The sequence below is a fragment of the Acinonyx jubatus genome, chromosome D1 (assembly GCF_027475565.1).
Source record: "Acinonyx jubatus isolate Ajub_Pintada_27869175 chromosome D1, VMU_Ajub_asm_v1.0, whole genome shotgun sequence".
NCBI classification, from domain to species: domain Eukaryota; kingdom Metazoa; phylum Chordata; class Mammalia; order Carnivora; family Felidae; genus Acinonyx; species Acinonyx jubatus.
The window spans coordinates 42,536,712-42,559,093 of record NC_069390.1 but is presented as its reverse complement, the minus strand read 5'-3'; the positions used below and the strand labels follow the sequence as shown (position 1 = coordinate 42,559,093).

The window sequence follows — 22,382 nt, the reverse complement described above, 5'->3', positions numbered from 1 at the left end:
TTCAACATAAAAAGAATGTTCCACCAGAAACCCCCCATCCTGGCTCCTCCTTTCACAGGTAAGAACATTGGTGAACTAAGACTAGGGACCTGACATTTCTGACCCATATCCAAATTCTTTGGTATTTATTTGATGAGTTTAAAATCTAGGTGGTACAACTGGAAAGAAACTTGGACTTCATCTCAGCTGAGGCTCTGGACCTGGAGTTGGGGGCATGGAGAAGATAAGAGGATCCCAACCTAGCTCCCGCTCCACCTAAATCATCATATTTATTGGGATTTCACCGAGGAGTTTTAAAGTAAATGAACAATTTAACTAGGGAAGAAGCCAAGGGCCCCCATCAAGCCAGTGGGCTTTCTCTCCCCACCACGAGGGAGGCAGACTCTCAAATGGCTTCCAGTGTTCCCTGCCTCCTGGTATCATGCCCTTGTGTAAACCCCCCCTTACAATGTAGGTTGGACCTCATGACTCACTTCCAACAAATAGAATATGGCAAAAGCGATGAGATGTCACTCCAAGTTAGGTTATAAAAAAGGAGATTCTAAGCAACTGTGGAAAACAGTATGGCTGTTCCTCAAAAAATGAAAAATAGAAATACCATGTGACCCAGTAATTCTACTTCTGAGTATTTACCAGAAGGAAACAAAAACACTAACTCAAAAAGATATATGTGCCCCTCTATTTATTACAGTATTATTTACAGTACTCAACATACAGAAGCAACCTAAGTGTTCACTGATAGATGAATGGATAAAGAAGATGTGGTATATTCATATGTATACACATACATATGTATACATATGTGTGTATATATATATATATACATAGGTATGTATGTATATATAAATATACATATAATAGAATATTACTCAGCCACAAAAAGGAATGAAATCTTACCATTCATGACAACATGGATGAACCTAGAAGGCATTATGCTAAGTGAAATATGCCATATAGAAAAAGACAAATAGCACATGATTTCACTTATATGTGGAATCTAAAAACCAAAACAAATGAACAAACAAAACAAACAACAATAACAATAAACAGAAACAGACTCATAAATACAGAGAACTGGTGGTTGCGAGAGGGGAGAAGGAGGATGAGGAGATAGACAAACACGTGAAGGGGATTAAGAGGTACAATGTTATAAAATAAGTCATGGGGATCAAAGTATGGCATATGGAACAAATTAAGTAATTAATTAATAAAGTTTCCAAAGGTCCTACTTTTGCCTTGCTCATCCTCTCTCACTTACTCTCTCTCCACCCTGTGTCTGAGGTACCATATTGTGAGCTTTCCTGTGCCAAGAGCCCTTCCTGGCAAGGATGTCTCTGGCCAACAACCAGTGGGGACCTAAGGTCTGTCAGCAACCACGTGAGTGAGGTTGGAAGAAATCTTCAACCCCCCACCCCCACCTGGCCTTGAAATGATGGCAACCCCAGCTGGCACGCCAATAGCATCCTTGTGAGAGTCCTTGATCCCTATGAGGACCCAGCTAAACTCTGCCTGCCTGGTTTTCTGACCCACCGGAACTGCATGATAAGAAATGTTCATTGTTTTAAGCCACTAAGTTTGTGGAATAATTTGTTACAGTGCTACTAACAGCGAGTCCCTTCTGGAAGGCTGCTTTTCATGAGAAGGATGAGCAGAGGCAGCTGTGAAATTGTCACACTCTAGTATTGGACTAAAGTAGGGAGGTCTAGGCACCATTATTGGCCCTGCCACTGACCCCACTCCATGGCCTCAGGCAAGATCCTCACCATTTGTGGGCCTTAATTTCCCCAGCTGTAACCATACCGCTGGAGAGGACTCTGTGGCATCTCTAACTGCCTGTGAGTCAAGAACCAGGGAAGGGAAGTGCAGCCTGAGGCCCTGGCCGTCAGAAGAGGAAGGGGGTAAAGTGAAGATGCCTCGCCACCCAGCACTACCCTTTCTGCTCTTTTTTTCCTGATCTCCTCCAGCTCCTGTCCCCTCAAGGACCCAGCTGGGACCCAACTCAGCCACCCTCAAGGAGAGTACCCCTCAGGGGGCCTAGGTGCCACAAGGAGGCTCCAGAGACAAACATCCACTCCCTTCTTTTCCCAGAGACCCCAGCAGCATTACAGGCCTCCTGCAAAGCAACAGGAATGCTCTGGGCCTCTGGCTCTGTACCCCAGGTGGGGGATGGGTGCCCTTCTCACCACACCAGGCCTGGGATGGTCCCCAAGGTCCTACTTCCCCCCCCCCCCCCCCCTTGAGCAGCAGGAAAGCCTGGGAAAAGCCAGACAGCTCCAAAGCTCCTGGGGGATTAAAAACAAGCCCAAATAAGGGTCCATTTCTACAGCATTCCTTCAGCCTGCAAGGGAATGCCAGACCAGGGCAGCCTCACCACAGGGGCCTCTTCCCACAGGGCCAGACCAGGCCTGGAAGGGCTGCCTAGTGGCCAGCCCTTCTGCAGCAGGGCTGGCAGGGCTGCTCCGAGCAAATATGTCCTCTTTGAGTCTGTTTTTCCTCTCATGGGCCTAAGGCAGGGGCTCCTGGGGGGCCAGGACCAGTCGGGGTCCCTCAGAGGTTCCCAAACCCTGACAGGCTACATCAGTAGGTTCTCTGATCACCCCAAAGGGTGCCCTGGCTGATTCAGCCATCCTGTGATTTCTCTCATGAGCTATCCAAACCTCCTAAACCAGGGTTTTCAACCTCAGCACTACCCACACTTGGGGCTGGAAAATTCTGTTATCAGGGGCTGTCCTGTGCATTCGAGAATGTTTAGGAAACATCCTTGGCTTCCACCCACTAGATGTCAGTAGCACACCCCCACCCCCGCCCATTATAACAACCAAAAATGTAGCCAGACATGCCACCTATCACCCCCAGTTGAGAACCACTGTCCTAAATGGATTTAAAGGCCTTTTGCTAGTCCTGGCTGCAGGGCTGTGGCAACAGGAAGGCAGGTGGCAGACAAGAAGGAAATCCCACTGGACACATGACCACAAAGCCCTAACACACACTCTCTCTCCCTCGCTCTCTCTTACTCATACGCACACAAGGGTCATCAGAGCTGATAATCTATCCTTCCTAACACTTGAGAGGTCAGTATTAGTATGAACCTCAGGGGGCTAAGGGGCTTGTCCAAGGCCACCCAGCTCAGCTGGGGCTCCAGCCCAGGTCTGTGGGCCTCCAAACCCACACTCTATGCCTGTTCCCTTCACCATTCTACATGATAGACTGATCTTCTCTCACTGGTCACACTTCTTCATGGGGCGCACCACCCACCCCCATGCCAGGGTGCCAGGTACCCGCACTCCCCGGCTCAGGCTGGGTTTCCTGAGCCTCCTCCACTGACTTTCACCTTCCAGTTGCTGAACTGCCCTGATCGAGGGCGATCGATTTGCATACTGTATCGATCTCAAGGACTGTGTAATATGTTTGACTTGTGGCACTTTGCATAATTTTCTCATTAAGTTACTTATTTAACCTATTGACCTTTTCTCTTAATTAGAGTATCTGGGTACCGCAAATGTTGAGTAGTAATCAAGTTGTGCATTTCTCTGAGTGGAATGCACGTCCTCGCTGCTTCCCTGCTTCTTTGTGACTCTTTGCTTCCTCTGCAGTGGCTTGTGTTGAGCCAGCTGGTCCCCCACTTTCTCTGAAGGGAGTGAGAGGGATGCGTGTGGGGCCAGGTCCTCTCCGGCCTCTACTGTGCAAAAGGTTCTCAGAACCTAGGAAAGGGCCAAGACAGGGGACAGCATTGGCTGAAATGAGTGTTCACAGCTGAGTGATGGAGACAGGGGCGTGGGGCAGAGGTTTGGTCACGGTTGTTAGCTATTGTGTGTAACAAAACACCTCCAAAGGTAGTAGCCTGGAACAACACCCATTTGGTATTTCTCAGGAATCTGTAGGTTGGTTAGACAGTTCTGAGGATCCGGGCCAGGCTCCAGTGAGTCAAGGATATGGCAGAGAGACCTGCCCACATTGGGAGGAGCAAAGAATTGGGACAGGTGAGACTTCCCTGTCCACTGTAGAGGAAGAGGTGTCCCCCCACCCTGAGCACCTGTACCCCTGGTCCCCCACCCTGAGCACCCACCCGAAACTCCAAAGCCAAAAGTCATGAGCTTGGAGCCCAGGGAAGTGAGGGCTGAAAGTACAGTATACTACCACCTCTTGTCTTCACATCTGTTTCTTGGAGGCTCTGAATTAAGACCCCCTTTTGAGGGTTCGTAAAAGTCTTCCTGCCCTTCCCGTCACACGGAGGTGGGGGGAAGACTGAGAGCAGCTGTCCAAGCCCTGTGTGGCTCTGACCACCACCCTCTCCCCTCTGTGGCCACATCTTTTCCACTCTTCCGTCACTGGCCCCAGGAACTCCAATAAGGTTCCAGACCCCCAGGGCTCTACTACAGAATGGACATAGGACCTTCCCAACCCCCACACCTGTCCAAAAGGGCAGACAGAGTTAGCCCCAGAGAAGACTCAAGGCCATTTTTCAGAGACTCCCCATCAGCATCTACATATGCCCTCTCCCCTCTGTGGGGGACACTGCCAGTTGTTCACCAAAATCCACCCTCTCTTCCTCCCACAGTAAGAGCTTTTATTTTTGTTTTACAGCTTTGAGATTCTTGGCATACAACAAACTGCACACATTTAAAGTGCACAATTTGATGAGTCTGACACATGTATATACCCATGCCTGAAACCATCACCACAGTCAAGGCAGTGATCGTGTATCACTCCAAAAGATGTTCTATGCCCTTTTGTAGGCCCTTCCTTGCTCCTCCTCATCCCCAGGCAGTGAAAGATCTGTCACTACAGGTTAGACTGTGTTTTCTAAAAATTTATGTAAGTGGAATCATAAGTATTTACTTTTTCGTCTGATTTCTTTCACTTAGTATAACTGCTTTGAGATTCATCCACGTTGCTGCATGTACGAATGGTTCATTACTTTTTATTGGTAAATAGCATTCCATTGTATGGATGTACCACAGTCTGTTTATCTGTTCACTTCTTGATGGATCACTTCAACTGTTTCCATCTGGAACTAATACAAATATTACAAATAAGGTTGCTACATTCACATTATCAGTCTTTGAGTACACACACTCTCTTGGGTAAATATGCAGAAGTGGATTACTTGGATCATACAGCAGATGTATGTTCAACCATCTAATAAACTGCCAAGCTATTTTCTGAAGTGATCGTATGTTTTACGATCCCACAAGTGGTGTGTGAGAATTCCTCATCAACACAATCTGATAAGTCCTTTTTATTTTAGCAGTTCTAGTGGGAGTTTCGTAGCACCTCATTATGGTTTTAATTTGCATTTCTCTACTGACTAGTGAGCATATATTTTTTTAATATGAAATTTATTGTCAAATTGGTTTCCATACAACACCCAGTGCTCATCCTAACAGGTGCCCTCCTCAAAACCCATCACCCACCTTCCCCTCCCTCCCATCCCCCATAAACCCTCAGTTTGTTCTCAGTTTTTAAGAGTCTCTTATGATTTGGCTCCCTCCCTCCCTAACTTTTTTTTTCTTTCCCTTCCCCCATGGCCTTCTGTTAAGTTTCTCAGGATCCACGTAAGAGTGAAAACGTGTGGTATCTGTCTTTCTCTGCATGGCTTATTTCACTTAGTATAACACTCTCCAGTTCCATCCACGTTGCTACAAAAGGCCATATTTCACTCTTTCTCATTGCCACGTAGTATTCCATTGTGTATATAAACCACAACTTCTTTATCGATTCATCAGCTGATGGACCTTTAGGCTCTTTCCATAATTTGGCTATTGTTGAAAGTGCTGCTATAAACATTGGGGTACAAGTTAGTGAGCATATTTTTATGTGCTTATTGCCATCTGTGTATCCTTTTTAAACTGGGAACAGGACTGATCAACTGCAGACTGTCTTCCAGCCTCCCTTGAGGCTAGGTGTAGTCACATGATTAATAGAATGTGAGAAAAATTCATTTTTTTGAGTTTCACTGATGCTTCTTTAAAAGAAAAGTACCTGCCTTCAATACATACATTGTCATTAGTCTGCTTTTGCTGCAATAATACTTTATAAAACCACCTGCAAACTCAGAGGCAAACAAACATGCATATTATTTACTTCTTGCTCACAGGCTCGGGGCAGCTGCTCTGTTCCCAACCAGGGGACAAGCTCCAGAGACAACAGCTACCATGGGTAGGTTCTGCTCATGCCTGAGGTCACAGGTTCCCAAAAAATCAAACAGAAACTGAGGAAGCTTCTTAAGGCCTAAACTTGGAACTGGGGAGAGGAAGTCTACTGCCCCCCATGAAGGCAGATCAAAAAGAAGGGAAATTTTGTGAACAATCTAATCTCCCAGCGTGCTCTTGCCCTTCCCACAAGCCAGGACACGGTGTACCTGTGCCCACACCTGACTGTGCAGTGAGGTAACTATGGTGTGGGTGATGGAGCAACAGAATGGAGGGCACCCAGGTCCCTGGGAGTCCTTGTGGAACAGAACTGCCTGCACACTGCCCAGGACTGTTATGCGAGAACGAAATCACTTCCAGCTTCTTTCTTTATGACACCTGCATTTTTAACCCTCTTTGTTTCCCCAACCCAGACTTTCCCCTAACATATGCTCCAGCATTTCCTTTTCCAGCACAAGGAAATTTGTTTTGGTTTTGCTTTGCTTCAATCTCTTCTCAGGTGGGGGAAAAAAATTACCCAGCAAGCATTCTTTCATGTCTAGCAGCCCAGAAGAGGGAAGGTCCCGGGGTCAAAATGCAGAAGTAAATACTTCACATTACCACCCTGCCACATGAGCTACTCTGCTGGGTGTTTCCAAGAATTCTGTGAACTGACCAGTCAGGTTCAGAACACCGCCTTCCCCGCTCTCCAGCCCAGTATGTTCACCTTCCTCTCACACGGAGCTCCTGGCTCTGGTTCTGCCTCCAGTTCCCCCTTCCCTAGGCCTGTGGCTGGTCTCACAGAGCCAGGTGCCAGACCTGGCCCTGGAATCCGTGCCTCCCTCTAACTGGCAGCGCCTCCACCTAGCCCTGCTCCACTCAACAAACACTGAGTAACAGGCTCTGGCATCTCCTGAGGCTCCACGCTCATTAGCATGCTGGGAGGTAAGCGCAGGCAACCAGGAAGAATTTACCCTCAGCAACAGGCTTCTCACATAGAAGCCAAACACAGCCCAGCAGGTGTCGAGTGCAGAGGTGGGGGCCTCCAAATGCCTCTGAGTATGTTCCTTCTCCCGCTCTGCAGAGCCAGCCTCTTCCTCTCTTGACTCTATCTCCCACAGCACTAGCCCTGTTTCTGTGCCCCTTTGCAGGCACAGTTGTCAGGCTGCTCTCCGGTGGGGGCGGGGGGGGGGGGGGGTTGGGGCAGGGGGGCGTGGTTCCCGAGACCCGGAACACTGCCCCGGCCTCATCTACCACTTCTCCCTGCACATATTCTCTAGCCACCAGGAACGCCACCCAACACCAAGAGAGCCCCAATCTCACAGCCTGTTCTCTCTGCCCTCAAAGCTCTCACCCTCATCTCTGCCTGGCAACCTCCTTCCCATCCCAGGTCCTGGTTAAATGACACCTCCTACAGGAAGCCTGTCCCTTGGCCCCCTCACAACAGTGGCGGCTTCCTCCTCTGGCTTCCAGTGAGCCTCAAGCATCTCTGCTCTGGTTCCAGCCCCTCTGTACCACTGTGAGATATTTATCTAGTTCCTCTCACCCATCACTCTGTGCCTGCTTTGAGGGAAGGGTCGAGGTCTTTTTTATATTTGGGTCTCCAGCACCCGGCCTAGTGCCAAACACATGACAAGTGTTGAGTCATTATTTGCTGGTGACTGGAGGAAGGAGCAAAAGGAGACAAGTGAAGAAATAAATAGCCAGATAGAGGGACGTCTGTTTGGGTGCACTTTTCCCTTCCCAGCACTTATCTCCGTTCAAATATGCATTATATATTTATTTACTATCTCCTCTTCCACTCTCCTGGGAGATCCATGAAGACTCAGCTTGCATCAGTTTTATTCACAGCTATGTCCTCAGTACCCAGTTCAGAGCCCAGATCTTAGGAGGTACATGGTAAATATCTGTTGTAGAAATGGAAAAATTGGGCGAATATTGAAAGGGAGGACCAATAGATGTGTGAGGGGGGAGCAGGGTAAAGGCAAGAAAGATGCAGTCAGTTCTGTAATCTAGAGAGACCAGGCCAACTCTTCTTGCGGACAGACTGCTCTTTTCTTGCAGGGAAAACCCCCCCAAATTCAGTCTTTTGGCTTTACAAAGGCAAGGCCCCCAGGATTCATCTAATAAAGTGGGTTAAGGAAATCCAGCATTTTTACCAAAAAAATTTCTTTACAAAATAATTAAGAATCTGCCCCGTGGACAAAGACATACCTCCATACTTGGTTCTCTAATGTTAAAAGTGGCAGGTTTTTTCATTGGTTCTGTTTTGTTATTCCTGATGAGTGGGAGGCAGAGGTTTCATGGTCTTAGGTCCAGGGAAGGGAATGAGTGGAGAGAAGACCCTGGGCTGAGTGGAAACGGCAGCCCCCCTCCTCAGGCCCTGCCCACGATGGCTGGCCACCAGCACCAGGGAGAAAGAGGCAGGGAAAGGGCTTCTGAGGATGAGCTGTACATAGCAGGCCATGTGAATTTTGACGTAGGAGGTCTAGTTTTAAATTTTCTCTGTGTGCCACACTTTTCCTTAGAATATCTTCAATGTAATCCATTCCCCCACGACGACTGATGTCAGTGGGGCCTCAGAGAGTAGGGAAGGCTGCTGTGCCCATGCCTGGGGCCAACTTCTGTGGGGGGAGGAGAGGGATCTGGAGAAGCAAGGACGGCTGGGAAGCATGAGGGGACAAGCCCGCAAGTGCAGCTCACACGAGGGGATGACAAGCAACAACCACCACAAGTATACACTCCCCAGAAAGCCTCTGGGAAATTCAGGTAGGGCGGAGATCTCCTTTCCTCTTCCTAGAATAGTAAGGGAAAGAATGACTGTAAGAGCCCGAGAAGAACAGATTATTAATGCATGGATGGATGGATAGATGGATGGGGGAATGGGAGGTGGGGGGGGTGGGGGAGGGTGGATGGACGGCTATGTGGATGGATAGATGGGTGGATCGGGGAGATGCAGGGATAGGAGAAGAGACAGACGAGGTGGTGGATGGGCAGAAACATGGATGGATAACTGGCCACTATCTCCCCACCTACAGTTAGGTAAGCCCAAACACAGTGACTGGCCACTTGGATGTCTGAATTATAAAGGAAACGGGTGAACGTACTGCCCATCTGGGACTTCCTTCACTGCTTAAAGTCCTAAAAAACAAGCCTATCTCTTGTGCTTCCTGGCAACCCTTGTCCCATGCTGATGTATGGATGTGCCTCAAACAGCTCAAGGGAAGAAAGCTCCTAGTTAAAATATTCAACTGCAGAGCTAAGAATGCACGCTGATTAGCCGAGTGCGTCCCAGGCCCAGCTACTCCACTCCACAGCAGCAGCCTGATTAGAGAAGAAGGCAGTTCAATCAGCACAGACTTCAGCATGCACGCAGGGCCTGAGCACAGCTACCTCTCCGCAGGCTGGCCCTCCTGAATGCACAGGGCAGGCAGAGGGATGTGGCTGTGGCTGTTGCTGACCTTCAGGAAGTCAGCACTGACCCTGGTCTCCTGCCCATCTCTCTAGGACCTGTTAGCACCTCACAGCCAGTCAGGCTGAGGCTCCCTGCTGACGACCCACCATTGAATCATTTAATCATCACAGTAGCTGATTTTGTTACTATTCCCATTTTATAGATGAGGAGACTGAGGCTCAGTGAAGTCAGGTAGGCTGTAGAATTCTAATTCAATCCCAGGTCCTCAGTGCCTGGATAATGTTGCCCCTACCGTAGGAATCTTACAGTAAAGGAGCCCCGTCAGGGGTCTACAGAGACTTCTTCCGTCCAGAAGGGCTGGCCAGGTAGGATGAGATTCATCAGAGAGCCACTCCTTTTGTGGGCCCATTTTGCTTCCCAAAGTGCCAGTCTCCACAGACCTCCATACATAGACCCACCTGCAGCTTCCAGACACCCCATCAGACCCCCAGACCACGAGAAATGGCCCTTCACCCTGGCCTCGCAGCCCTGCCCTCTTCCTGCAGCCCTTACACCCAGGCCCAGGGACCTGGCCTCCTGCTTGCCCTGAGCTGGTATCGCTGGCCCTGGGGGCCCCCACCCATCCCAACCCCTCTTCTTTGTCAGAGCTCCCTGCTCCCCTGCCTGCCCAGGCCCACAAGTTCCTCCTCAGTCCTCCCGGCATCCCCCTTCCTGTCCTGCCTCTCACTGTCCCTAGCCTGCATCACTCCTGTGCCCCAGCCATACCCAAATGCTATAGAAGTCACCCAGGCTGCTCCCACAGCAACAATGCCATTCACTTCCCTCTTCTACCTCCTCCTCAGCCACCAAGGAAATGTCAACTCCTCTCTCCTGCCTCAACTTGGGTGTCAGTTTCTTGATGGAGCCTTTTAAGCTGCTCTCCTCCTCCTGTCCCAAGACTCAAATAACCACTCTTTCCTTCAAGTCCTCCTGGGTTTCCCCTCTCCTTAGAGGCTCAATAATACTTGAGTGTTCTTTTCTCCTCTCATGTTTGGCTATTCTGTCAGTCTGTCAGATTTTGAAGGTAGAATCTCTCTTCCCCTTTATTTCTCCAGCACCCAGCTCAGCGTAAGGGCTTAATAATGCTTGACCCATCACCCAATGATTGTCAGAACCAACCACACCTGTCCAGCCTAGCAAACTGCCTGGCACACTGCAGTTGATTAACAGGTGAATCTGGAGGGTGGGTAGGGACTGGGGAAGAGTCAAATGTTCAGCAGAGGTTCAAATTTTTGCAGAGTGGACACGAGACTTGAATCCCCCCAGAGTGAGACATCTTGAGAGCCTCCTCTCCCCCACCAATGAGCTGCAATAGGTCCAACATAGTTTGGCAAGAGCTTCTGGGGTCTTGTCCTGTTGAACTCGCACTGCTTGTACTTGTCTCCAGGCATAACAGACAATGAATTGTGGCCATAAGGTCAATCAGATGAGACCTGATGACCGAAGTGCATCAGAGGGCTAGGAAGAGAGATTATTAAGCAGTAGAATGAAAGCTCTGTTCCCTGCGTATTTGGCCAACTACGAATTGCTCCAAGGCACACATTCTGGGATCCTCCATACATCAAACCAGTTCACAGGTCCAAAGCCAAGGCCAACGGATGACAAAGTTACCCCATACCCAGCACAAGAATTTCCCCAGTGAGTTTGTTTTCTAGAAACAGAGACTAATTTGATCCATTCGCATGTGCATCCCCTGCCCTTTGACAGGCAGAGAATCACGAGAGCTACAGCTTTCTCAGTTTCTTCTTGAGCCACAGCAGTAGAGCAAGAACATGGCTATAGATGTGGCAAAACTTTCAGTGCTAATTCTCTAAGTTATTTGTATGTCATCTTATTTCCCATAAAATAAAGATGAGAAACGTTTTTAGTGAACCCAGAGGATAAGACTATCATTGAGTTACTCTGAATCTCTCTCTCTCTCTCTCTCTCATTTTTAAGTGTAAAATATTAAGTTCCATTAGGAAATGTCCTCCTCTCCTTCCCTCCCTTTGTCCTTCCTCCTAAGATCCAGGTACTCCTGAGAAAACATGTTACGCCCTGAAACTAAGCTTTGACCATTAGGGTGTAAAGCAGAAGGGTAACAACTTCCTTAAACCTTTTTTAAAAGATAGGTGGGATGCCCTTTCTCTTCATTCGCTCCTTCCTCTGTCCTCGGCCTGGAATGCAGATATGTTGTCCAGAGCTCTAGCTGTCACCGTGGATCATTCAAATGAGAACCACATTCTAGGGACGGAGAAGCATGAATCGGTAGGAGCTTAAAGGAGCAGAAAATTTTATGAACAAATGCCTCTCTTACCTCTAAACTTTGTACGTGAGAGTGAAATAACAATTTCTCTTCCTTTCTATGTTTTTTAAGTTACCACTTGTTTGGGTCCCTGTCATTTTGCAGCAGGACCCCACACAGGGTCCCATTCCTGCCCACTAATCTCAGTTGGCATCATCTCCAGCAGCCCTCAAATGGAACATGGTCAGATTCTCCATCCTCTCCTCCTCTCCCAATAAGCTCCATGGTTTTTATGCATATTGCTCCACAACTACCTCCGTAGCCTTTGAAGACCAAAGGAATGTACATTATATATGTACATACTTATATAAAGTATAACCTTCGTCGAGCCAAAAATGTGTGTTATAAACAACCTAAGTATTGAATATGGCAAAAGTAATTAACTCACTCATAGGACAATGGGTGATTTTTATGCCCTCCTTTTTCTATATGTTCTTGTTTCCTTCAATGAGCACTTATTACTCTCAATAATAGAAAATAAATAACCTGGTAATTTAAAATAATAAAAAATAAATAAATATAAATTAATAAATAAATAAGAAAAAATAACCTGGTACAGCCCAAATTAAAAAAAAAACAAAAACATAGAAATCCCTCTGCGGACACCTCAAAAGTCCAGAGGATAACTGGGATTGCCAGAATGGGCAAAGAAAGGACTGATGCCCCTCTTAATGTGCCATGTGTGCAAGGCATATTTGGTCAGTCACCAGGCTAAGTGACTTGCATATGCTATCTCTAGTCCTCATAAACCCCAAATGCAGGTATCATCTCCATGTCGTAGATGGGTAAACAGGAAGCTCAGAAAAATTCAATTATTTTCCCCCAAGTCACACAGCCGATGGAGCATAGCTGCAATTTGAATCCCGGTCTCCCCAATGACAAAGCTTGCACTATTTTACTATATGAAGCTATTTCATTTATCTGGATTTTGGAGTAATTGGACCTACATCATCATCCTTATTAACAGGCAAGGCTCTAGCTGTTGGTTATAAATGAAAGAAACTCCAACCCAAATTAGAGTAAGAAAAGGGAGCTACCTGGCTCAGGAAACTGAAAAGTCTGAGAGTAGTTTCAGCTGCAGCTTCACGGGAGCTCACACCGTATCAGCACGGCTCGTTTTTCTCAGTCGTTTGGCCTCTTTTTAGACCTCAGGGTAGCAACCCGGGAAACCGCTCTAACTTACGAGCACCCGGGGTTTGCAAAGAGAAAAAGCAGGCATCTTTGTCCCAGAATTCTCCGCAAAAACCTTTTCTCATTGGTTCTGGGCGAGTCACGTGCCCACCCCTGCCCCAATCACCGTGGCCTCAAGAGCGCTGCAGGTGGGGTTACGTCCCCTTAAAAACAGCTGAAAGCTGAAGAGCTACTTCCCGAAGCGAATTCCGCGGATCCACGGAAGAAAGGTGCTAGGATGTCGGGGGCGCAACAGCAGCGTCCCCTGAGTTCCCAGAGCATGCACTGCGCCTCCAGTGCCCTCAGCCTTGGCCACCGTGGGAACCACTTCTCTATGTAAACACTCGACACAAAGCCGCCCCACCACTGACAAGTGCCCGGCCCGTGGAAAAATGGCTTCTGTAGGACCCACTTATTCCTTTCCCAAATGGATTTTGTTCTTCTTGAAATCCTTTAATGAGGAGCAAACAGGCATCACACATATATCTGGATGTGGATTCAGGGCCAGAGGCATTTGATGATTTATTAATTGACCCACCAAATCTAGTGCGTCTCTATGGGCCAGTGCTAACAGGCCATTTCATTCATTACTTGGCAAAGTTTGACTCCATGAAGCTGATCAGTTCAAGTCAACAAGCATTTATTAAGCACCAACTATGTCAGAGACCCTTGGGCTGGAAATGCAGAGACAGAGATGACCCAGATCATGTTCACAGCCTAGTGGCTGGGACAGGCCTGTAAGCGAATGTTTTCAGTGTTGTGCAGAAAATTTTGTGTTGGTTTCCTAGGGCTGCTGTAGCAAACTAGCACAAACTGGATGGCTTAAAACAACAAAAATGTATTCTCTTACAGTTCTGGAGGCCAGAAGTCTGAAATCCAGATGTTGGCAGGGTTGATTCCTTCTGGAAGCTCCAAGGAAGGAACCATTCCATGTCTGTCTCCTATCTTCTGGTGATTGCTGGAAATTGTTGGCATTCCTCGGCTTTTAGGCACATCCAAGACACAGGGTCATCCCCTCTCTGTACGTGTCAAGTCTCCCCCTGCCTTTTCTCTTATAAGAACAGCTGTCATTGGGTTTAGACCAGATGATATTTAAACCAGAATGCTATCACCGCACGACCCTAACAATTTCATCTGCCAGGACTCTTTTTCTAAATAAGGCCACATTCATAGGTTTCAGGTGGGCATATCCTTTGGGGGTCACCATCCCATTCACAATAGTCACTGTGCAGGGTACAGAGAAGTATCAGAGAAGGGAGTGGTTTTCTGTCCCTTCTGCCTTCTGTGATGGCAGTGTTGTCCTTACAGAAGAGGGCATGGCTGAGCTCTCCGAGAGGAGAACAGGAGTTTACAAAGGAATATTCCAGGAAGCAGCAGATGATGAAGTAAAGCCAGGAGGATAAGCCATCACCTTCAGGACACTAACAGCAGTGTGGCATGGCTGGGACATGGAAGGGAGACTGATGGAAAATGAGGCTGGAGAGAACAGTGGAACCAGGCTTGAGAGCCTTGCCAAGGAACCTAGACTTGATCCTATGGGCAACATGAATCCACCAAAGCAGGAACCAGTTTATTCTGTGTAAGTGAGTACTCAGTTTAACTTTTCTTACGGCTGTTTGCATTTCCTTTGCAGTCTTGGAAAACAGTAAATTGTGAGCTACTTAATGGCAAGATTCACATTTGATTTGCCTTTGCACAATGCTCATGTCAAACACATAGTATGTCCTCGGCAACTATGTTCTATTTAATGAATGATCTGAAAAGGTGATTACTAAGGGCAGGTGGCCTCCAGCTCTCGCCCACGAGAGGCAGTGTGGGAATGAAGCACAGAATTCATGTTTGTGAGACTGTGTCCAAATTGCAGTTCTGCCACTTGTGAGCTCTGTGACCTCAGGCAACCTCTTCACTTTCTGCTTCTCAGTTTGCTTCTCTGAACGATAGAAATAATCATCACCGTCATAAACACCACAGGTTAATGTCTGAACCTCAGGCAGTGCGTGGCCTGCCATATGCAGTCTCCAATAAACAGGAGTTGGATCTGAGGAGGCTAAAGTGCCGAAGGAGTAGGGGCCCAGAGCTAGGCTGGCTGTGTTAGCATCTTCAGCAGCTTGGAGGCCAGAGGCTCAGGGGGACGCCAATGACGCATCTGGCATTAGAGCAGCTGCTGGCTGTGGCGGCGTCAGGGATGATGCTTCCGTGACAAGTCACGGAGCTGCCTCCACAGCTGCTCACACACTGGGTGGTTGTCCCTCTTAGGGAAGTAGGGGTTTCTCATCCCCAAAGCTGGAAGGTGGAGGCAGGTGGGCTCCAGAAAGGCCATGCTGGAACCCTGTCCCGACACAAAGGACTTTGAGGCCTTCCTCCCTGACCCAGGTCTACCAGGCCTGCCTTTCAGCTCTCAGCTCCCATCACCCACCCTGGGAGTCCCAGGGATAGAGGTTACATGGTGCTTTGTGCTCCACTGCCTTTTCTAGGGAGGGGTTCTGGCTCTGAGTCCATGATCATGCTTTCCCTCTCTCATTTAGGGGTCCCCACAGTGGCATCCCTGACCACATCCACCTACCACCTCCCTGTGCCATTTGAGCATCAGATTACCACCACCCTCTTCTCCCTGGCATCAGCTCACTCAGAGCTACAGTGCCTGAGGCAAACTAGGATGATCAGAATATGTCTCTGGAGGATTTGATTTGGGACACTGAGTCTATTAGCTGTAGGGTCAGGCTACAGGACTCTAGCATCCATTGGCAGTGGAGCTCACACCAGAGGCAGCTACAAGCCCCAGATATGGGAGGTATAAACAAGATGGACCTTCAGAGAGGGGAATGAAGCCCAAGCATGAAACAGATGAGAGAAAGTAGCTAGGGAGGGGCCGTGGGATCTTGCACCCAGCTGTCCTTTGTGAAAAACCTTCCTTGTATCGGAAATAGATTGGGTGGGTTTCAGTTTCGTGCAACTTGAAAATCCTTTCCAGCAATGTGCGTCCCCTCCGGGTAGACCTGACTCTGTCTAAAAGGACTGACTCGAGTTTTTCATTCCTGTGCCCATGCCCAGCTCTGTGCACTCAGTGCCAACACAGGATGATAAGAGGTGACATGTCCTAAGCACCTCCTATGTGCTGAGCACACTCCAACTGTTAATTCTTTAAAATTTCATAGCAGTGCTTTGAGGAAGTACTAATTTATGTCAATTTTCTGATGAGGAGCTTGAAGTACACACAGAGATGTTAAGCGATTGTGCCGAGGTGGCCCAGCATTAAATAGAGGGGTCGGCCTCAGATTGCAGAGGCCACGCTTATAACCCCAGGCCATACTGGTCTGGGACACAGGAGTCAATAAGCCTGGTTTCTGTCCCTGAGTCCAGTGATGAGATGGTAGAGCAGGAAGTTCTTGATGACCGTTGAGATAAGCAGAGAAGGGACATGCAGGAGGTACTGTGAGTCACACAAAAAGGAGCCACCAACTCCCGGGACAGTCAGAGAAGTCTTCACTGAAGGGTTGCCATTGAGCTGGACCTTAAAGGAGGTACAGGGCCTCATCAAGGTAGAAATGAAGGAGAAATCATCATAGACAGAGGGAACAGACACAAAGGTGTAAGGACGAGCGCCTGGTGTGCCTTTCCCAGCCCATGCCGCCCTCATTCTCTTCTGAAACGCTATTGCACTGACTGGGGATGCCCACAGGCTAATCAAATGCCCAAGCGACAGGAGCTGTGCTGGTCTCCTCTGTATCTACAGAGACACATTTATGTGGCTGCTCTCTGCCTCTTTAAACCAAGTGTCCCACCCCAGTGCTGTGCAACAGAGCCGATACCCAAGAGGAACAACTGCTATAACCTCAAAGCCTTTCTGTTTTTCTGTATCCCAGTTCCAGGGATAACAACCCCTGTGGCAGGTTCTGCCTTCAACCCCTCCCTGCCCCTCCAGGCTTGCCATCTGATCCTTTCCTCATTGCTGACCTCACCCAGAAAGTACCTCTGTCCACACCAGTATGGCCTATGCCTGAGCCACCCAGCATCCAGGACCCTGTCCTGTCTCTCGCCCATGTGGCTCCCAATGCCCTGGCCTACTTGTCTCTCCTTTTCCCCCCATAGGGACTCAGAGTACAGAATGTTTGTGCTGCTTCTCTGCCTGACAGTAAGGCCCTAATAAACTCTGAAAAGCCCTCCCATTGGATCCTGCGCTAATTACAACAAACAGAATTCTTAATGTATTGCTGGGCTCCCTAGGGGAAAAAAAAAAAAAATGGAAATTTCCATGGGCACACATGACCAAAAAAAAATAGAGCAAGATCAGCAAACTGAAACTCACATGGAAAAGGCAGGGTTTCTTTGAAGGCAAATATCAATGCTGATAAGGAGACTAAACCCTGCGTAGAAGGCAAGGTCAGAGATCTGAGCCTAAGACTCCACCTTTAATCAGGGGGCCTTTGAAGGGGACGAAATGGGGATCCAGATCTCTAGAGCTCCTTTTCTCTCAACAAAGGTATATATCCATTTTCCCTGAAATAATCACCTACCACCCTAGGTCCGACAAGATTCTCAGATAAGTTCAATTCAAAATGAGCTCACAATAGAAACTACCAGACAGATATGAAACAAGTGAGAATCAGCAAAATGACAAACAGATTTTAGGTATTGGAATTGTAATATACAGACTATAAAATAACCCTACATTAAATAAAGAACTAAAATATGGAGCTAAAAATGTGTAAGGTTCAAGCAACTATCAAAAATAGGCAGGAAATATGAACATGAGTAACTTAGAACTTGCAAAAGTGAAAAATAAAGCTGTTGAAATTAAAAATTCAGTGGTTAGGTTAAACAGCAAATTAGATACAACTGAATAGAGAATTAGTGATCTGGAAGACAGAACTGAAGAAATTTATGAGAATGTAGTTCAGATGGGGATATGGAAGATATAAGAAGGTAAGTAATATGAAGGATAAAATGAGAAGGAGTAATAAGAAATTAAAGAGACAATATTCAAAGAAGTAATGGCTGAGAAATTTCCCAGAATTGCTGAAAAGTTGTAAATCTACAGATGCAGAAACACAGATACATTAAATAACACTAAATAGATAAATCCACATCTATGATATTGTATGGGCATTCAGAAAGCCTCTGAAAAGGAAATTTTGAAGCAGCAAAAGAGTAAAGGCAGATCATCCCCCCAGAATGACAATTACATTGACAGCAAAATTCTCAACGGTAATGGAAGCCAGAATATAGTAGAATAAGATCATGAAAGTTCTGGGAGAAAATAAGTTGCCAAGAACAAAAACAAAAACAAAATAAAACAAACTCCTACTTTCAAGAATGAAGGCAAATAAAGGCATTTCAGATAAACAAAAAATGAGTTTACAACCAGCTGACCTTCACTAAAACAACTGCTTTTTTTTTTAATGTTTATTTATTTTTGAGAGAAGGAGACAGCGTGAGTGGGGGAGGGGTGGAGAGAGGGAGACAGAATCCGAGGCAGGATCCAGGCTCTGACCTGTCAGCGCAGAGCCCAACAAGGGGCTTGAACTCACAGACTGTGAGGTCATGACCTGAGCCGAAGTCAGACGCTTAACTGACTGAGCCACCCAGGTGCCCCTAAAATAACTTCAAAGTAATGAACTTCAGGGAAAAAGGAAGATAACCTCCAAAGAAGATAACAAAATACCAAGAAATTGGTAAACATGTAGGTAACATTGTCTCTATGGAAAATATAATACTAATCACAATAACAACAACAATATAATATACAAAAATGAGATGAAAAAAGGGCAGACCTAAAATATTCAATGACAACGCCATGTAAGTTGGGAGAAGGGTAACTGTATTAAAGCATTTGAACATTTTTGTGTTGTGTCTTATACTGTTGAGGAGAAACATTTAGGTATTGCTTAACAATGTGAAGTATGTAAGGTAAAAAGCAAATACGATAACTAAATGAATATAAATTCAATGTATAGCTTGTAAAAGGGTAGAAGTAAAAAAATAAAAAGTTAAAGCAGAAATAGCCATAAAAATCAATTTAAAAAAACAAAGTACAGAAAAAGAGAGGCAAAGAGAATGTACAAGGTAAACTGTAAGAAACACAAATGTATCAATAGCCACAACAAATATAAAAGGACTAAAGTCATCAATTAGCATATAGAACTTACCAGACTGAATAAAAAATATAACTATATGCTGTTTGAAAAAATAGATATGAAGCAAAAATATAAAAAGGTTGAAAGTAAAAGGATGGAAAAAGATACTAGAACAAATTTAAATAAATCTGGGGTAGCTATACTAATATAAAAATATAGTTGAATATAAAAAGCCCTGGAACCATTGCATTAGAACAGATTCAGTCTCCAGGAAGTTATAAAGGCTTATATTCCCCTAATAAAATACTTGTTAGGAATAGAGAAAATGGAAAACTACCTTCCTGGTGGAAAGGTTCAACTAATTATTGACAGATCAAACAGACAAAAATTTAGGCAAGATACAGACATTTGAACAACCTAATAAACTAGCTTAGTTAAAACTCCGTACCCAGTAATTAGTTGGAGCACATCTTTTCAAGCACATAGAAACATTTACAAAAGTCAACCACATATTAAGCCAGGAAATAGTTTTCAACCTATTTCCAACATATCCCTATTGTACTGGTATTAAGTCAGTAACAAAAAGATAACCAACCAAACAAAACCATCACCACCACTAGGCTGGCTAGGCAGCTCTGCTCGACCGACCTATTCAGGGACTGCAATCTCTTTTGTTTTGATTCCTGATCATTCCTTAGGATATTGTCTTCATCTGCACGGTTGAAGCTTAGTCATGGACACATTTGTCTGCCGACTTGCAGAAAGGGAGAGAAAGAGTCTGGAACAAGCAATTTTATTTTAAACTCGTGTTGCTTTGTTGCTAATTTAATCACATGGATGGGCCACGCTCAGCTCAATGGAGGCTGAAAAATGTAGTTTCTGACTCTGCAATTGTGTCCAGGAAAATGTAGAGATCAGAGCTGGAGGACAAACCAGCAGTCTGCTGCAGGCCCAGACTCATTCCGTGAAGTATAATGTTGTTACCAAAACCACCAAAGAATAGTAGGAAAAAAAAAATAAGAAAATTGGTGGCCAATCTCACTCATGAAGAGAGATAAAAATCTGAGACAGAAGTAGGAAAAATCTTATTCTGTTAATTGAGAAAGTATATAAACAGAATTAAGCATTTTAACAGATTTTTTTAATGATCACCTCAGAGTGGATCTGCAGTCAGTGGATTCTTGAGGATGAAAAAACGAAGACAAAAAGAAGCTAAATGACTCATTCAAGGTCACATAGCAAGCTGAAGGCTCCAAGTTCCCACCTCCACCCTACCTCCTTGGACTCTGCCCAGACATGTAAAGCAGCCAGGATGCTTAGAGGGGCCACACCCTTCACAGTTACACATCAATTATTTCCATTTTTCTGAGTTGAGTAGAAACCAGACAAGCCCTTGATTTTCTAGTCTTACTAACTTCATGAGCATGTGGACAGCCCTTCCTCTGCATAGCACCCTGACATGCATTATTCCTTTATTCTCACAGAGGCCCAGTGAGGTAGGTAACATGATTGAAGTGTGCAAAGGAAGCTAGAATTGGCCTCTTGGATTACTTTGGCCATCTACTCATCTCTAAAGATCTCAGCCACTGTTGGGTCCCTAGACATGCTCCCTGCAGAATCATACCACTAGTTGCCTTTGGGAAATCTTCATGTTTCTGCAGGTGTCTCTGGGACCAAGAAACAGCTTTGTTCTGAGAGGCCCCAGGAGGGTGAAGGGCTGCAGGCCAGGTTCAGCAAGTTTGATTCCTCAAGCTGTCCCCGGAAGGCGCCCCTAGTGTGCAACTTTGATGTTGTCATTTAAAGACTGGAGCAGGATTACAGCTCTCCTTTCCTCCCTTCCCTACACCACACACATACACACATGCATGCGCGCACACACACATTTCACACATTATTTATAGATTTATAGATGGACAGGAAGCTCTGCTGTAGGGAAAGAGGACTGGATTAGGAACCGGACACCCTGAGTTCTCAGTTTGGCTCTGTCACTCACTCACTCGTGATCTCGAGCAAACCACTCCACCCTTCTGGAGTCTCAGCCACGACGCAGGCCCTGGGGCTACCTCAAAGTGCTAGATGTAGAGGGATGTGTTAGTGTCAAGGTAAGAAGATGCTCTTGGCAGCGTTAGTACTTTTCATTCCAGGAGTTAGGTCTGCTCTCTTGCCTTGCCACTGTTGCTAATGCCATTCTTCAGCACTAGCTTTTTTGGCGATGGCCAAGAGACCCATAAATCCTCTCTGTATTAAGTAGGATAGAGGTTCAGCGGCTGTAACAAAACCTTGAAATAACAGTAGCTTAAATAAGCTAGAAGTGTATTTCTCTCTCATGCCACGAGCAATCCAGGCTTGATGTCATGGTTTCATGTCGGTGGCCCCGGATTCTGGCATCTGTTATTCTGCCATCCCTTAGGTGTCATCCTCACTATATGGCCCACATGGCTGCCACCACTGCCGTGTTCCAGGAAGCAGCTGACAAACCAAGAGCTCCTCCTTCCCCTTAACAACATAACTCAGAAATCGTTCACAGCGCTTCCATTCAAATCCATTGGACAAGACTTAGTGGATGACCACACCCAGTTCCCAGGGCGACCGGGGCATACTGCCTTTAGGTGAGCAATAAAAAAGTCTACTAATAATGAAGAAGGCATAGCCCAGACGCTGGGATATGATTCTTAGTCTGTGCCATGCCATCCACTTCTCCACACTTGGAGTGAGACACTTCTTGGACTGAAAATGGGCTTTCTAGCGCTGCACTAGATTGGCACCATTTTGAATTTACAATGACCTTTAGAGGCTCGATCTGGAGACAGAGAATTCAGCAAGAAACAGAGTCCCACACCAATCAACTCCACAGTACAATTAGGAAAACCCTCGTCACTGCTCTCTGATGAGAATCCTGCTAAAGGACAGAGGCAAAGCTTAACACTCACAGTGTCAGTGAGGGCGGCTTCCTAACAGCTAGAGGTACATCCATCCAGGAGGACTCCCCAGCCCCTGAATGTCCTGCCCTCAGACAACCCGCCTTTTACCAACTGGGAGCAGAAATGAAGATCTGGACATTCTACTAGTGTTTGCCACCAGCTGCTTTTCTGTCTGAGAAAGGAAATGACAGAACTGTCTGGGAACGGGACACAGAGCTCCGATCTGGGCTCAGGGAGTTTCTCACTCTCTGTGAAAGGCTGTGCCATCAGAGTCAGTGGCAGATACAGGGCCTCTGGGATACCAGAGCTGTCAAAGCGTGTGTCCAGGTGGATGTACCAGGGGCGCAG

The 22,382-nt window shown here is 46.5% G+C and overlaps 1 long non-coding RNA gene across 2 annotated transcripts in view; it reads right to left on the bottom strand.

Annotated features, from left to right (window-relative positions):
• The window catches only part of LOC128311816 (uncharacterized), a 154,624-nt gene extending 140,969 nt beyond the window's left edge, over positions 1-13,655 (bottom strand). For both annotated transcript variants that reach the window (XR_008290442.1, XR_008290443.1), the window contains exon 1: positions 12,907-13,655. This is a non-coding gene — a long non-coding RNA (uncharacterized LOC128311816). The remainder of the gene's footprint in view (positions 1-12,906) is intronic.
• Positions 13,656-22,382: the final 8,727 nt, after the last annotated feature.